We start from the raw sequence: 17,429 nt of genomic DNA, 5'->3' as shown, positions 1-17,429 counted from the left end.
ATCTGGCCATTATGGACTATTTTTCCAGGTATATAGAAATAACATACTTGAAAGACATAACATGTCACAGCGTTACTGAGAAACTGAAATGCACTTTTGCTCACTTGGGCATTCCATAACAACTAGTCACAAACAATGGACCACAATTCACTGCAGCAGAATTTCAGTCTGAACCAAATATGGTTTTGATCATATTATTAATTACCCACAAGCAAATGGAGAGATTGAGATTGCTGTACAAACAGCAAAGAAAATCCTATGGCAGGAAGATCCATTATTTGTTCTTCTGAGCTATAGATGAACACGAATAGCAGCCATGGGATATAGTCCACAACAACTCCTAATGGGAAGACAATTCAGAACTACTGTTCCAACTTACATTCTTTTCCAGTCTCCAACGTGGCCAGATATGAAGAGAATAGTGAAATCAGATTAAAAACGCTAAAAGAGCTTATGAACACTTTTAAAACAGACGTCACTCAGAGTACTGCTGGGTCTAGAACCTGGTGACTGTGTTCATGTCCAATTGGATGGAGAAAAAGGATGGACGGTACCAGCTGATGTAAAGAAAAAGAATTCAGCAGCCAGAGCATATGTGATAGAGACTGACAGTGGAGAGTTCAACAGAAACCGTCAACATCTATTGTTTGTTCCACAGAAAGAACAATTAACAAAGTGAACTCTACAGATGGCAGATGTAGAACAAGAAGATGTCACCTCAAAGATTCTAGGACTGACCACAGCCAGGCATTGTGACCAACAGACAGTCAGATGATCAAGTTATACATGTTTGAGTAATATAATTAGAAAAAAGCAGTAAATTCAGAGACACTTAACAGACTGATCTGTTCTGAACTTCGAAGACAACATGGTAGTGTAAATGGAAGGAATGTAGAACCTAAAGGGGGAGATGTAATGGAATGCTGAACTGTATTATATTGTTTAGCCACTAGGTGCTACTGAGGTTAGGTGTAAAATACCTAACCTCAGCCATACCTGGCAGAGCTAAAAGGATCTTATGATGAACATATCTGGTGTGTACCTCATTAAGAAGGAAGCTCTGTGGCTAGTCCATATCTAGTACAGGAATATGACAATTGGCCTGGGTTCCAGGTGCTCAGTCATGGCGCGTGGCTGGAGCACCATGTTCTCATTCTGGAACCAGGCAGTTTGCTCTCACAGTGTCTGGTTCTTTGTGACAGAAAGCATCAGTTTGGCCTGTAGTGCAGTGTTTGTGTTGAGCAGCTAGTGGCCTGCACTCACAGGGCCTGGTTCTCAGACAAGCTGTAGCACTTGTGTCTGCAACATGGGATGTTCCTCCTGAGGACTGTCAATCCATTCAGGCATGTCTAATGCCCTTTGGGACATACTGGGTAGGGGGCAACCTGCTGCCTCCATGTCCCACAGAGACAGCTTTCTCCATGTGTTAGGGGTGATCCAGGCAAACTGTCAGGATCTGGGTGAAGGTAGGCATGACTAGCGGCAAGAGCTTGGGAGCCGGGAACTGAAGTCAGTGTCAGAGTCAGTATCAGGTTCAAGCTGGAGTCAGAGACAGGAGTCAAGCCAAGCATCAGAGACAGAGTCAGGAATGGCCAAGGGTCGATTCCAGGTATCAGGGTCCATGTTGGAATTCCAGGGGTCCATCAGGAATCAGAATCCAAGTCAAAGTTGAGGTCAGTACTAGCAGTTCAGAAAGAAAGAATCAAGGCAGTCATGGCAGCTAGCAAGGGATCCACATAGTTACCTGGATACTTCCTGGTATGCCCCATAGGCTTACATAGGCTCAAGGAGCCAATCTGGGATCACTAAGGCAACTGTCAATCAGATCACTCCAGGCAGAACTTCCATGGCATACAACCTCTGCAGATTGTGGGTTACAGGGAATGTCCAGGTTACAGCTGCTGCTAGATGACAATGTGAGGAGGTTTGTTGCCTGGTAGCCCCATGGGCTGGGGTTGAAGTCCCACTGATCCTTACACATGGTGCATCATATCCTTATTCTCCTCTGTGGACCAGGCTCCCTGGCCCTATTATGTGGTATATTCTTAGAGTCACTGGTCTGGTTGCATTATAGGAGATGTAGTCTGGGTTGACACTCTGACTCGTAGAAGGGAATGGAGACATGAGTTATCCATAGTACAATTCTCATGAGGCTCTGCAACAGCATTTACAAATTGAAAGTTAATGGTTCTGAAATTGGTTTTCAGCCAACATTTTTAGGTTTTGCTGTTCAGTTTTTCAACCCAAAGTTGAAATTTTCTGCAGAAAGCAGACCCTTTTCAAAATGTTCTTAGTCAAAAACCTAATATTCTATCACAAAACAGTTTAGATGGATAACTTGTGACCAGCCCTACTCGAAATCCCAGTCTTTCACACCTGGAATTTACTAAAGTAATCTGTACTTGATCCTTAGACACCGATAACTCTAAAGAAATCCTAAATCCATTCCAGATAAATATAAATTAAATATATAGGTTTGGATGTCAGCTCTAGTTGTCTGATTAAAGTGAAAAGGTTGGGTTTTAAGAACATTATGGAGGAAGAAGCAGCAAGACTTGAGATTGCACAGACTTGTGAGCTGAGGAGGTGGAGGAGTTGAAAGTGAATCTCTGGTTATGAGGCCAGTTGACAGAGAGAGCAGTAGAATGGCCAACTATGAGAGACTGGAGAAGCTTTCCGAGCAAACATCCATAGTTCCATTTTGGCAGTATAAAGTTTTAAGTGGATGATGAGGCATCCAATAGGAGTTGTTGGAGATAGAAGCTAAGGTGCTGGATTGGATGAAGAGACCACATCTCACTGGAGAGGTAGATTCTGAGAGTCACCAGAATAAGTCTGGTTGAAGTCATGTGAGCGCTGAGGTCACCCAGAAGTTGAAAAGAAATGAGGGACAAGACCAGGTTTTTGGTTATCTCTAGAATCCTGTAGCACACTCCACCTGGAATTAACCATAAAGGCCTTACTAAAACTTCAGCTGGTTTCACACAGCAGCCTGCCTTTTGGAAAGACCAACAAGAGCCCATCATCCCAATGCTCCACATCTATTTGTGGATTTGCTGCAAGATCATAGAATATCAGGGTTGAAAGGGACCTCAGGAGATCATCTAGTTCAACTTCCTGCTTAAAGCAGGACCCACCCCCAGACAAATTTTTACCCCAGATACCTAAATGGCCCCCTCAAGGATTGAGGTCACAACCCTGGGTTTAGCAGGCCAATGCTCAAACCACTGAGTTATCCCTCACCCCATCCTGTTCACAATCTTTAAAGTTTTGAATAGGTGTGTCACAGGATGCTCTGCTTGCAAAAGGGTGGTGCCCCCTTCAGGTGAATATGGGGATTAGTGCCAGAGTTCATTTCCCCTTTCCCCGCTCCCTTTCACTGTTACAGCACTCCTCCCACTCATGGGAGTCTCAGTATGGCTGCTTCATGACTCAGCTCTCCAGCCAGGTCACACCATGATTTCTCCTTCTGGGGGAGTCTTTCAAAGTCCTTCTATACCATCAGTATCAGGCAGTCCTCACACCCTCTGCCCTGACTATGTCACTCCCTCAGTGATTCAGGCAGTCTTCCCATTCACTGCCCCATGCAAAACCACTCTGCAGTGGATGGTAGAGAAACCCAGGCCTTCCCTCTACTCTGAGTTTCAATCTAGGGTCCTCTAACAAGCAGTTAAGATCTGGGATTTCCCTAATCATACTACTCTCTTGCCTGGACTACTTCCTACCATGCTGCATTAAGTTTCTCCATCAGCCTTCCTAGTCAGACCCCTCTTTTCTTGGCCTACTAAGTAAATCCTTGTTCATGGGTTCCTATCCCTTTCTCACTGTTGACAGCCTCCTAGCTTTATAGAAGCCCCACCTGTTCCTTCACAGGTGAGCTTGCTTCTTCACTCATCCTAAATCTCCCCTGTTTGCTGCTTATTAGGCTCACCTGGCCTAATTCAGCTCTTTCAGGGAACAGAATACCCCATTAAATGCTGCCAAGGCTTAGCTGTGTTAGAGACAACAGTGTTATGTGCCAATCACTAACAGTTGCCATCAATGAAGATGTCACAGATGATGTTCCCTAGCAGGGCATCTGAGAGGCCAGAGGCAGGAGGTTCCCAATAGATCGATCTCAGCTGAGGAATTCCTACCACTGCAGATCAGGATGAGACTGTGCTTTGCCATTTTAGAAGCCTTTACTGTACATAAAACAATAGGAACCAACCTCACACTGGAACACAATAATAAGGTCTGACATTGGATCCATTAGCTGTATCAACTTAATTCTTATCTGACAAGTGATTATCCCCATTCACCTTGCATATGTATGAAGAAAAGGTGTGTAGACTATGAAAGACCGTAATGCAGGACTATCAATCCTTCATGGAACTTTTGTCTGGTCCTCACTGCAGCAAATCTATGCAGCTTTGTCCATGTCTGAGACAATCCCTCATTTTGAAGGATATTCCCTGTCCATTGCTCTAAATTTATTTCTAATGCACTACAAAGCTGGTGTTATCTCACTTTCAGTATTGCAAATTCATGACATCGGAAGTGATGAATCGCAAAATAGAGGTCACATACAATGTAAGTGGTAAAAGGATGAATGTCAGATCATTTTCAGCTTCCTATATTAACTTCTCTTACACATTTCTCTTTAGGTATCTTCTTCAAAATTTGGATAGATTAGGCCAAGGGCTGTGACAGAGGGTTTTGGAGACCTGCCCATAAATCATATTTCAAGAGACTGGACCAAAACTAGATACAACCATCCTTAGGTGAAAGGCAGTATTTGAGTTAGGTCATCAAGCTTTTGAAAGACTGCTATTAATCATCATTAAAGGTATTTTGGATCCTCAGTGGCCCATCTGCTAGAGAAAGCAATGAGTCCAAACCTGTGTGTGTGTGTAGGGGAAAATCTTGTTTGGAAAGAAGGATTGAGGAGTCATATCTAGACATGCAAACTAACCCAGAGCTAGGAGCTTGATAAGTGGATTGGGGACAGCAGTGCTATCTGGACAAGAGAAGTTGACAAGCAGATGAGCGGGGTCAGAGGGGATTGTTTTCAGGAGATGTAAACTACTGCTTTTTTTTAAAAAAAATCTGTAACTACTCTCAAAATGCCTTATCTAGATTCACACTTTTCATAAACTAAACTATGCTTGTTAAGCAAACCATTGCTTTTGTTATAATTTCTTTTCCTCTGTTTTTACTACATTGGGTTCTTTAAGGTAACTTTTATGTGCTTGAAATTATCCACATATCCCCAAATAAAAGACAACCTTGGAAAAAAAAGGAGGTCTCAGCATGTCTAACCACTTTAAGTGACAGGTGTGTCCCAGATTAACCTAATTAAGAGGGTGGAGCAGCATTTGGGGCTGATAAATAAGAGGAAGACAGCCATGTAGGAGGGAGATTTCCAGGCAAGAAGGCCTGGGTGTAGGCTGCTGTGGACAAAGAGACTACTGGAAAAGCTAATATGCTGATTTTTCCTAGGCAGAGGCTTGGAATCCTGGATAAAGCTGGAAAAGACTTCATCTAGAATGGTTGGAGTGACTGTTGTGATAAAGAACAGGTAGGGACCAAGGGAAGCCCAGGTATGGCAAAAGATGGTGGAACTGAAGTATGAGGTGTGTCATTGGGCTGTGCTTTGGGCTTTTTATAGACTATATGCATGGTATGTGGGATAAGTGAACTGTGTGGGATAAAAAACAGTCCTCTGATAAGGGGTAATATTGGACACAAGAGAATGTATGGTGGAGTCCTTAAGGAATGTGAGAGGGCCAACAGAGAGTAACTCCAGGGTTATTGCACCCAGCCACAAGCAGGCACTTGGGGGAATCATGATAAAGGTTCTAAAGAGGAAAATAACTTCTGGAATCTACACTTCCATTGACTATTTCATCCAATGGGTATGGACAAAGGTATCTGACCCCAGGGAGTTCTGCTGCTATTGAGCTATGGCAGGTGAGCACCAGGGAGAAGGTGAAAGACCAAGGAGTAAACAAGAGATGATGGTGATGTTGGTCACAGGGCTGAAGCAGCACAGACCATGACAGAAAATCAATGGAGAGAGGTTATGGTGGAAAACCCAAATGGTGGACAGCACTAATTGAGAAGGAAATATAGTCAGTGGGTGATTTATTATTGTATCACCAGAGCAGCCTCTGCCAGCAGGGCAGCCTCTATAGAACTTAAACCTGCCCTTGCTTCAAGGAGGTGAGGTGGGGAAGGCAGCAGTTTCCTCAACTGAAATACCACCCATCGTATTAGCCAAATGGCAAAATGACTTGACTTAGCTCCACTTCCTCTTTTGTATTGAAATTGAATAAAGGCCAAATCTTTCCTGGCAAGATTTACTAGCCCTTCTCCTGAGCTACAATGTAATTAGATATACTGTGATGGAATACCCCTCTATTCACACCCAACACACTACTGTAATAGTCTTTGTACAAAGTATGCCTTGTAAGGGGTCATTTGAAAACTCATAATTGGCTGGTCAGCATTGTCCTGGTAAAAAGTGTGTACATCAGATGTAAAGTTATAAGATTCCTCTGTATGATATTAACACCTGTTCGAAACCCACAGCCTTGCCCTGACAGAACTCAAGTCAGTCCTAAACAAAGGAAGGGATCGGTGCTTGTCTTGATTTGCATTTAAGCAATAAACAGGGCCATCAGGCAGTGAGGGAAAACAAAGGAAGTTTGAACAGGTGACACGAAAAACAGCAGGGAATATCCTTCCACACAGACTTTGTCTCCAGGATCTCAGCTGGAAATGTTTTTCATGGGGGCGACTGAAACTATAAAAAGGAGGGACAAACACACCCTCTCTCCGTACCCACCTCATTCTCAGCATCTGAGAAGACAAAAAGAAACAGCTGTTGGACTCTGGGGGAGGAGTCCTGTCCTGAAAGTTTTTGGTCAGTAATCTCCTGGCACATATGGTGAGAGTTTGCTTTGCAACTAAAATAATTTCTTAAGTACATATTAAGTGTTTTATCTCTATTTTTCTTTAGAAGCAGCAAAGAATCCTGTGGCACCTTATAGACTAACAGACGTTTTGCAGCATAAGCTTTCGTGGGTGAATACCCACTTCTTCGGATGCAAGCAGTGGAAATTTCCAGGGGCAGGTGTATATATAAGCAAGCAAGAAGCAAGCTAGAGATAACGAGGTTAGATCAATCAGGGAGGATGAGGCCCTGTTCCAGCAGCTGAGGTGTGAAAACCAAGGGAGGAGAAACTGGTTCTGTAATTGGCAAGCCATTCACAGTCTTTGTTTAGTCCTGAGCTGATGGTGTTAAATTTGCAGATGAACTGGAGCTCAGCAGTTTCTCTTTGAAGTCTGGTCCTAAAGTTTTTTGCTGTAGGATGGCCACCTTAAAATCTGCTATTGTGTGGCCAGGGAGGTTGAAGTGTTCTCCTACAGGTTTTTGTATGTTGCCATTCCTAATGTCTGATTTGTGTCCATTTATCCTTTTCCTTAGAGACTGTCCAGTTTGGCCGATGTACATAGCAGAGGGGCATTGCTGGCATATGATGGCATATATTACATTGGTGGATGTGCAGGTGAATGAACCGGTGATGGTGTGGCTGATCTGGTTAGGTCCTGTGATGGTGTTGCTGGTGTAGATATGTGGGCAGAGTTGGCATCGAGGTTTGTTGCATGGGTTGGTTCCTGAGCTAGAGTTACTATGGTGCGGTGTGCAGTTGCTGGTGAGAATATGCTTCAGGTTAGCAGGTTGTCTGTGGGCGAGGACTGGCCTGCCACCCAAGGCCTCTGAAAGTGTGAGATCATTGTCCAGGATGGGTTGTAGATCCCTGATGATGCGTTGGAGGGGTTTGAGCTGGGGACTGTATGTGATGGCCAGTGGAGTCCTGTTGGTTTCTTTCTTGGGTTTGTCTTGCAGTAGGAGGCTTCTGGGTACACATCTGGCTCTGTTGATCTATTTTTCTTGTAACCATTTGACTTATGCCTCATTATTTGTACTCAAATCTATCTCTTTGTAGTTAATCAATGTATCTTACTGTTTTATCTAATCCAGTCTGTTAAGCTAAAGTGTCTGGGCAACTGCTTAAGGGAATAAATTGGCATTTATTCCCTTAAAGGAATAATGGACTTAATATATTTGTACTGTCCAAGAGAGGGCTGGGCAGTACAGGACATACATTTCTGGGAGAAAATCCAGGCCTGCAGGTGTGTTGAGGCTAGTGAAAGCCAGGGTGCAGCTGGCAGGCTGTAGTTACACACAGACACTCAGGGTGTGGCTTCCATGCTGGAAGGCTGCTTGTGGGCAGCCCAGGTGGGAACAACTACAGCAAGGCATTGTAAGGCACCCAAGGTTGCAGGGCAGCGTGATCGAACCCCGCACTGTTCTGGAGTGTGCCCTGGAATATCACACATGTGTTAACCCATTTAAGAAAACAATAAAAACAACTGGAGTTTCTAATCAGATTTGCTTACTCTCTCTCTTCTGTCTAGCTCCAGTGCTCTGCTTCTAAACCCAGACCTGCACGGCAGCACCACAGATTCCTCACTTTCAACACTGCATCATACATTTCCCCTGTCTATTTCCAGTGCTTTCTTTTCCGTTTAGTTCTTTCTTCCATCATGATGTCACTGTCCTTCTTCTTAGGCCTTGTCTACACTACAAGACTATTTCGAATCAACTTAGTTCGAATTTGTGGATTCGACCTTATGAAGTCGAATTTGTGTATCCATACTAAATACACTAATTCGAATTTCTGAGTCCACATTCACGGGGCCAGCGTCGACTTTGGAAGCGGTGCACTGTGGGAAGCTATCCCACAGTTCCCGCAGGCCTCGCTGCCCATTGGAATGCTGGGTAGAGCCCCCAATGCCTGCTGGGGGGAGAAATGTGTCGAGGGTGGTTTTGGGTAAGTGTCGTCATTGAACCGTCAATCACAACCTCCCTCCCTCCCTCCTTGAAAGCGCCTGCGGGCAATCTGTTCGTGCACTTTTCTGGTCAGTGACAGTGCGGACGCCACAGCACTGCAAGCATGGAGCCCGCTGCGATCATCGCCATTTTCTCCTCCTCGCACTTTATCGTCCACCTCTTCCACAGTCAGCTGATGAGAAATCGGGCTACTTTTCAATGGTGCTGCAAGCACTGGGGGACCATAGGGGACGTTTTGCAAACATCAGCGTCGGGTGGCCGGGCAAGGTTCATGATGCGTGTGTTTTCAGGAACTGTGGGCTGCTCAGATGCCTGCAGGAAGGTAGTTTCTTCCCGGACCACAAAATAACTGTTGTGGATGAGCAGATTCCTAAAGTCATCCTCGGGGACCCAGCCTGCCCACTAATGCACTTGCTCATGAAAGCCCTATACAGGCGCCTGGGACAGCGACAAGGAACTCTTCAAATACCAGCGAGCAGCGTGACCTGTGACTGTTCAGTTTCTTTACAGAGAAGCTGAACCTGCCCCTGTTTCTTTACCCACTGACTGTTGACTCTCCTCTTCGGTTACATACCCCGTTCACCCCGTTTCCCCCACTTCCAACACACGTGTAAACATAAAATACACGTCCCATTGTTACTGAAGAAAGGTTTCTTTATTCATGACTTTGCGTTCAAGGGTTGAAACTGGGAGGCAGACTGTGTTGGGTAGGGTGTGCGGTGATGTAAAGACCGCCTCTAAACTCAACGAATGACAGGCTCCTGCTCCTAGAGCGGTCCGCAGTGCCGGAATGCTTCTTTCAACGGAGCCTGCCATCCCTCTTTTTCGAATTCTGTGTGCGGGGGGATATGTGACCTTGTGGCGGAGGAGTACGGATACAGATTCCTTTGCTGCGTGACTCAGCGGTCCAGGACAAGGACCGCTGTATAAGATCTGTAACCGCCCTCCCCCGCTACAAAGTCACATCCCCCCTGCCCACACAGAACCTGGAAACCACCTCCCATACCGACCATGGTGCCTACTGATTGCACTGTGTGTGTGACCCGCTGCTGATCCTGCCCCCGTGTCTGTACCCTGGGAAAGGTGACTGTCCTATGCAATTAACAACCCCCTTCCCCACGCCCCCCCATTCAAACACAGTCTTCTTTGAAAAAACATGACAGAAACAGTAATTAACAGCAAAGTATTTTTATTACTTAAGTAGACACTCAGGGGATGGAACTGGGATTGGGACTTGTGTGAGTCCGGAAGGGAACGACTTCTGCAAATGTAGGGTATGAGAGCTTTTTGGTACTTGAGCACTCTGCTGGGGTGCAGTGACAGTTTACACGGCCTCTGGCGCCCCTCCTTCTGGTTATTTTGGGTGAGGGGGGTATGGGACTTTGTGGCGGGGGAGGGCGGTTGCAGATACACTGCAGGGGGGCTTTGTGCTCCTGCGGTCCTGCAGAACATCCACAAGGCGCCTGAGCATGTCCGTTTGCTCCCTCACTAGTCCAAACATTGTTTCAGTCGCCTGCTTGTCTTCCTCACGCCACCTCTCCTCCCGTTCGCTGTGTGAGCACTGGTACAGAGAGACGGTCTCCCTCCACTGGCTCTGCTGGTCCGCCTCGGCTAGATAGCAGCCCATAGGTTCATCGAACATCTTGTCCCTTGTCTTTTTCTTTCTCCGCCTAATCTTTGCCAGCCTCTGCGAGGGGGATGCTGTGGCAGGTCTGGAGACAGTGGAAGCTGTGAGATGGGAAACAGGGAGTGAATTCCTTGCAAAGATACATTTTTGCGAATAATTAACTGAGTCTAGGCTGTCTCTGTGAATTCTGGGTTGAGACCCCTGTGCCTGCTGGGGCACAAATAATTTTCGCGGTGGATTCTGGGTAAATGTCGCCAGTCATTCCTTCCTCCGGGAAAGCAACGGCAGACAATCATTTCAAGCCCGTTTTCCCAGAATTGCCCTGGCATACGCCATAGCGTGGCAACCATGGACACTGTTTTGCCTTTTGTGTATGTCACCGTATGTGTACTAGATACCGCTGACAGAGGCGGTCCAGCAGCGCTACACAGCAGCATGCTTTTGCTTTTGCATGACAGCAGAGATGGTTACCAGCCATATTGTACCATCTACCATACCATAAATTGGTAATAAGATGGTAATAAGATGGGCATGGTTACCTGTCCTTTTGCACTGCACCATTTGGTGCTGTCATAAGTGCCCCTGGCCGAGCAGCCAGGGGCGCAAAAGCAAAAATTGGGAATGACTCCCTGAGTCAATCCCTCCTTTTTGGTATCTAAAAATAGAATCAGTCCTGCCTAGAATATGGGCAAGTGTACTAGAGAACCACTGTATCAGAGAACCAGAGAGCACAGCTGCTCTGTGTCAGATCCTGCATAGATTATGAGCTGTATGCTATTCGCAGGGGGTGCTCCTGCAACAACCCCACCTGTTCATTCCATTCTTCCCCAGCCTTCCTGGGCTACCATAGCATTGTCCCACAACTTGTGTGATGAAGTAATAAAGAATGCAGGAATAAGACACAGTGACTTGTTAGTGAGAAATGAGTGGAAGGCAGCCTCCAGTTGCTATGATAGTCCACATAGGACATTAAGGAGTGTGGAGGAGAGGAGCCCAGCATCCTGCTGCTAGTCCAGGGGCAATTGAATCTTTTCTTTACACATGAAGGGTGGGGGCTGATGAAGCTCAGCCCCCTGTTGCTATGATGACGATGGTTACCAGCCATATTGTACCATCTACCAGGAAAAATTAGGTTCACCTGACACTGGGGAACCTGACAGATAGTAGTCGGCATGGTTACCAGTCCTTTTGCACTGCCCCATGTGGCAATAGGCTGATGATGAAGACGGGTACCAGTCATTTTGTACCATCAGCCATTCATAGCGTGGGGGAAGCAAGGATGTTGGTGTTGAGTGCTGCACCATCGCGTCTATCTGCAGCATTCAGTAAAGATACGGTGACATGTAAAAGAGTCAAGAGAGGATTGTTTTCCCTTTCACTTCTGGGGGTCGGTGGGGGGGGGTGCGTAAATTGCCGAGCTATGCCCTGACCCACCGCGGACACTGTTTTTGTCCCTAGAAGCATTTGGAGCTCAGCCAAGAATGCAAATCATTTTCGGAGACAGCAGGAACTGTGGGATACCTTGCGTCCTCAGTCCCCCCTCCCTCCATGAGCGTCCATTTGATTCTTTGGCTTTCCGTTACGCTCGTGTCGCAGCAGCGTGCTGAGTCTCTGCTATGCCGTCTGTCCGGAGATTTTTTAAAAATACTTTGGACCAGGCGTAACATTACAGTAATTCCCCTAATTAGATGCATGAGTCTCCTAGCGAGATCACCGTGAGGACGGGCACTGAAGGAGATAGAGAGCGCATGCTGCGTGAAATCGATCACGAACCACGGACCGATGCAGCCGTGGTCGGGGAGGCAATGCTCCCTGAATACCGCATGAAAGCCTCGCGCGGAAAAGGGTGCTATCACGGAGCACCCAATAAGGCAGCTCTCCCCAGGAACCTCCTGCTGATGCTTATCGATTAACGGAAGTAGAGCTTCGTGGAGATCTCCCAGGAGGATTTCTGATCTATCACCATATATAGAGAGTATCAGAGGGGTAGCCGTGTTAGTCTGGATCTGTAAAAGCAACAAAGAATCCTGTGGCACCTTATAGACTAACAGACGTTTTGCAGCATGAGCTTTCGTGGGTGAATACCCACTTCTTCAGATGCAAGTGGTGGCACCACTTGCATCTGAAGAAGTGGGTATTCACCCACGAAAGCTCATGCTGCAAAACGTCTGTTAGTCTATAAGGTGCCACAGGATTCTTTGTTGCTTTTACATATATAGAGAGACCTCCTTCTCTCACACTTCAGATTTCTGTTATATTAAGAATAAAAGTTAACATGGTTAAAGCACTTACCGACTGCTCCTTCCCCTGATTCAGGATCTGGGTTCATGGCCGGGGAGGGTTGGTAGGGGATCTCCGTGACGGTGATGAATAGATCCTGGCTGTCGGGGAAACCAGCGTTGTAAGCGCTCTCGCCTGCCTCGTCCTCCACAAACACTTCCTCATCTTCCCCGTCTGTGAACATCGTCGAGGAATTGTCCGTCGACACTGTCCCATCATCAGAGTCCATGGTCACTGGTGGGGCACTGGTGGCAGGCTCCGTAGCGTCCGTTTGCCGCTTTGATTTTTTGGTAGCCTTGTCTGGGGTCCTTGGTTTTCACGCGGCGATGCGTTGCATGACGGCTGTATCTTCTGTCTGGATCATGGCTTTGGAGACCTTCTCGTAGGTCTTTGCATTCCGTTTGTTGGAGCGCAGCTCCGAAAGCACAGACTACTCGCCCCCCCACACCGATCAGATCCAAGAGTTCCCGGTCAGTCTAAGCCGGGTCCCTCTTTCTATTCAGAGATTACACGAACTCCTCTGCTGGAGAGCTCTGCATTGCTGCCAGTGCTGCTGAGCTCGCCCCGATTTCCAACCACAAAATGAGATTCTAACTGTCCAGAAAGGAAAAGGAATTCAAATTTTCCCGGGTCGTTTCCTGTGTGGCTGCTCAGAGCATCGAAGCTCGGACTGCTGTCCAGAGCGTCAACAGAGTGGTGCACTGTGGGATAGCTCCCGGAGCTACTAAGTTCGATTTGCATCCACACCTAGCCTAATTCGAGCTAGCCATGTCGAATTTAGCGTTACTCCACCTCTTACTTAGCAGCAGACACAACCAACTTGCACTTTGAACCTGGTCATAGTGATGTAATTATGTGATTATTCACAGAATTCTCTGGTCTCTCCCATTTTGTACTGCTATTGGTATAGTCAAGACACAAAGCATGTATGGCCTGATTCTAGCTTACATCAATGTAAATCAGTCAATGGATTTAAACTGTGTCTGAAATTGATAGTTTTACTAGGCTTCATTGATTTATTTGTAGATAATCTTTGAGGTGAGTAACAGAGGGAGTTTGCTGTCTTGGAAAACTTCATTTATGAGCCTGCTGTTGTTGGATTTGCTGTTAATTAGTCAGCAGTTGAAATATGTTGTTTTCAATATCTTGGGCTGTGTCTACACTGGCAAAAATGGGTCCTGTAATTCACCACTGTTGCCCACTAGTGCAATTCTAAGGGAAACTGCAGCCTAGACAAGGTTCAGGCAGGCTAACTTGTGTTTTACCATCATGTCATCTAACTGCAAGCAGAATTAAAATGACAATGGTTAAATATCTGTGCCCAATCTACCACACAGCTTCCACTATTGCTACTGTCATTGTATCTGCATTTATGGTGAACTATGGGGCCCCCTTTTTTGCCAGCTTTGACAAGACCTTGGGCTAGACTTATCATAAGCTGTTGCTTTCCACCACTCTGATGCAAAACAGTCATAAACCCACTTTAACCAGCCTGTTAAGCCTAGTTTATGGCTACTTTGTATCATAGGAACAATGCAAAGCTTAGCTGTAGTAATGAATTTAGTACCAGTTGATTCTTGAGCACATTCCAAATTTAGTCATATGTACCAAGTCTGTTTCTAGATTGGGTTTTGTGATGCATGTTTTTTTTTTAAATCTAATTTTGTGTATCTAAAAAGCTCTCCCTTCCATTTTCAAATTACAGGTTACTACTAGCTCTGATTGGCCAAGGTACAGCTGCTCTGCATATAGCATACAACCCCACCTCAACTCAAGTGAGAGAACATAAACTCAGGTGACTAGAGTTCAAATCCTGGCTCTGCCACTGCTTTGGTAGTTAACCTGGGGCAAGTCACTTTCTCCTCTATGCCCCCATTTCTCCATCTATAAAAGGGGGGTAATGATACTGATGCTCCTTTGTAAAGAGATCTGAGGCCAATGGATGAAAAGCACTAGATAAGAGCTAGGTACTAGTGGTAGAATTGCCTTTAAACAATCCTGAGAAACTGATGTTAGGTCTTATCTTCCCAGAGGAACTAACAGGAATAGCTTTTCCAGAATAGCTTGCTATGTAGATACTCCCTATTCTGGAATAGCATCAACACAGGAAGTTATTGCAGAATAGCTTATTCCTCAATAGCCATTTCTGTCAATATACCTGTGTAGACAAGTCCTTGGTGAAAAAAGAATCAAACCTTTTGGGTCTAACTAGTATGCCTCCTTCATAAATGAGATTGCTCCCAAAAAGCAAGATAATTTCAGACTAAACCAATAAAGGAAGCCTGACTCATGTCATCTCATTTAGCAGTGAGTTTCCCTGAGAAAAGATAAAGGTGCTGAATATTCAGAGGGAAAGCCATACTCCCCTTTGTTCTCCCAGCATCCAGATGCCTTGATCACTAGAATATCCATGGCAGGTTTCTGGCTGCTAGAAGGGATAGCATGTGGGGTTTGAGGTGACTAAGAGATGAGTCTGTGACAAACTATAATGCTTTTTGGAAGAGCCTTTAACACACACTTGCTATTGACAGAATCCTGGAAACACTTACACACCCACTTAATGTTATGAAAATGCTTAAGCACCTTCAGGATTGAGGTCTCTATTTACTATGCATAAGTGGTGAATGAACTTCAAGAATCACATTTGCAAGAGGATTACTAGCAAATATTAATGCAAAATGAAGAACAGCACAAAAACCAGGCAATATAATACTGGTCATCCAACTGTAAATCAAACCATGTGCTATAAGGATTAGTGTTATGCTACAGAGGGAGAGTATAACTAATCCATAATTTGACTGTGGTTGAATCCCAGTAGTTCTGAGAGAAGTAGCCACAATTTTGTACCTTTCATAAAATGCATAAGTAACCAAAATGTGAGAGAAGCTTTTGCTTCATTACCTCAGCAGTTGTGTTCTGACCTTGTGACTGCACTTTATAAAGGATTTTATAGGGTGGGTTTTTCCCCCACACAACTTGAATTAACATTTCTCTAAACTCCATGAGTTTATGCTATGTGAATGCCTAGTAGTTTGCAAATAGTTTTTCAATGTCACATTTCTATAACAGTGTTATGGAACAAAACTAATTGCTGTCTGTTGTGGATGCAATTCTATTCACAGCAAGATAAATTGGATTTCTAAACTGTGATTTTCATTGTGTTACCTCCATGTATCATGAGTTATCCTGATGTGCACAGCAGTGGGCCTACTTATTTATACGGTGAGCTACAGCTTTATGCTGAATCTATCAACTTGCTGTGCTTTTAGGAAAACAGAAGGAAACCTGAAGTATAATTGTAGGCTGCCATCTATTGGAAGGGGTTAATGAGGATACGAGCCTTCAGACCATTTCTACACACGAGAGTAGAAAGAAAGCAAGTCTCCTGTTCAAGGATGTGGATATCACTCCAGACAACCAACCAGTTGCTGGCTGCGTATTTTGGCTATGGGGGACTGTGCTTATCTGCAGACTTTTTTCTCTTTTGTTTCCTAAGTGGAAGAGTAGTATTTGTTCCAGAATGTTAGCACCTATCATTATAAAAACTAAATGTCCAAGCTGAAATTTTTTTTATTGAAGATTACCTTGTAATTATGAAAATAATGCATACTAAAATGAGAATGCAAGGTAAAATGGGGAAATAATAAAAGATGCTACACTTGATTAAGTCCTCATGAATCTAAGTAAAGTACTGTTTTTATATTCCTCAAGACAACTGAAAAATATGTAAATCATGTTCGTATTTTCCAACTATTATTTCCAACTATTAAAGCTGCGTAGGATTCTGATGAAAATAAGGGTCAAATGAATGAAATAAGATATTGCAAAAATATCTGAAATAAAAACATCAATGGATAGAACGCACTAGTTAAAAACAAGTGTGGTTTCAAGAGGCTGGAAGAATAAATTATGGCCCTAATTTTAGGAGATTAGTAGAACAGTGAATCAGAAAAAAGTATACTGCATGTAATGTGGGGCATTTTGAGAGATTTGGCTTCAGTCCTGTGGTCTGAAAAATATGTATCAACTTTTATACTTCAGACTATAATTTACAGTCAAGCTGTAAAGGTCCTGAGGGCTACAAGATTCCCTTTGAATTCAGAGCAAACTACTCTGTCATGTTCAATAACAGAAATGCTATACTGAGTCTCAGCATTGAGAATGAAATGGTTGAGGGACTGGATGGCCCAAAGCATTAGCAATGAGGATAATGGACGCTTTGTTTGCTTCTAGGTTGTCCTGGGTGAATTAAAGTTGTCAATTTCATAGCTGTGTGGTCACCCGTGAGATGAATTGATAGTTTCATTCCACTTCCAAGTGGACAACTGTCCACATCATAGAACCATTGTCAGGGCTGCCCAGAGGATTCAGGGGACCTGGGGTCTTCGGCAGCAGGGGTCCTTCCGCTCCGGGTCTTCGGGGCACTTCAGTGGCAGGTCCCAGAGCGAGTGAAGGACCCGCTGCCGAACTGCCACCAAAGACTCGGAGCAGAACTGCCCTCGCTGCCGAATTGCTGCTGGAGACTTGGAGCTGAAGAAGCTCTGGGTCTTTGGCAGTGGGGCCTTCACTCGCTCTGGGTGTGTGCGGCGGCACTGAAGGACCTGCTGCCGAAGACCCGCT

The 17,429-nt window shown here is 45.0% G+C and overlaps 1 long non-coding RNA gene across 1 annotated transcript; it reads left to right on the top strand.

Annotated features, from left to right (window-relative positions):
- Positions 1-5,413: 5,413 nt before the first annotated feature.
- Positions 5,414-17,200, top strand: LOC123361749. Its single transcript, XR_006576216.1, has 3 exons — positions 5,414-5,582; positions 14,515-14,604; positions 16,079-17,200. It is a non-coding gene; the product is annotated as an uncharacterized LOC123361749 (long non-coding RNA).
- Positions 17,201-17,429: the final 229 nt, after the last annotated feature.

Source organism: Mauremys mutica, chromosome 1, assembly GCF_020497125.1.
Source record: "Mauremys mutica isolate MM-2020 ecotype Southern chromosome 1, ASM2049712v1, whole genome shotgun sequence".
NCBI classification, from domain to species: Eukaryota; Metazoa; Chordata; order Testudines; family Geoemydidae; genus Mauremys; species Mauremys mutica.
The sequence above is the reverse complement of the archived record's forward strand: the minus strand, read 5'-3'. Positions and strand labels throughout refer to the sequence as shown.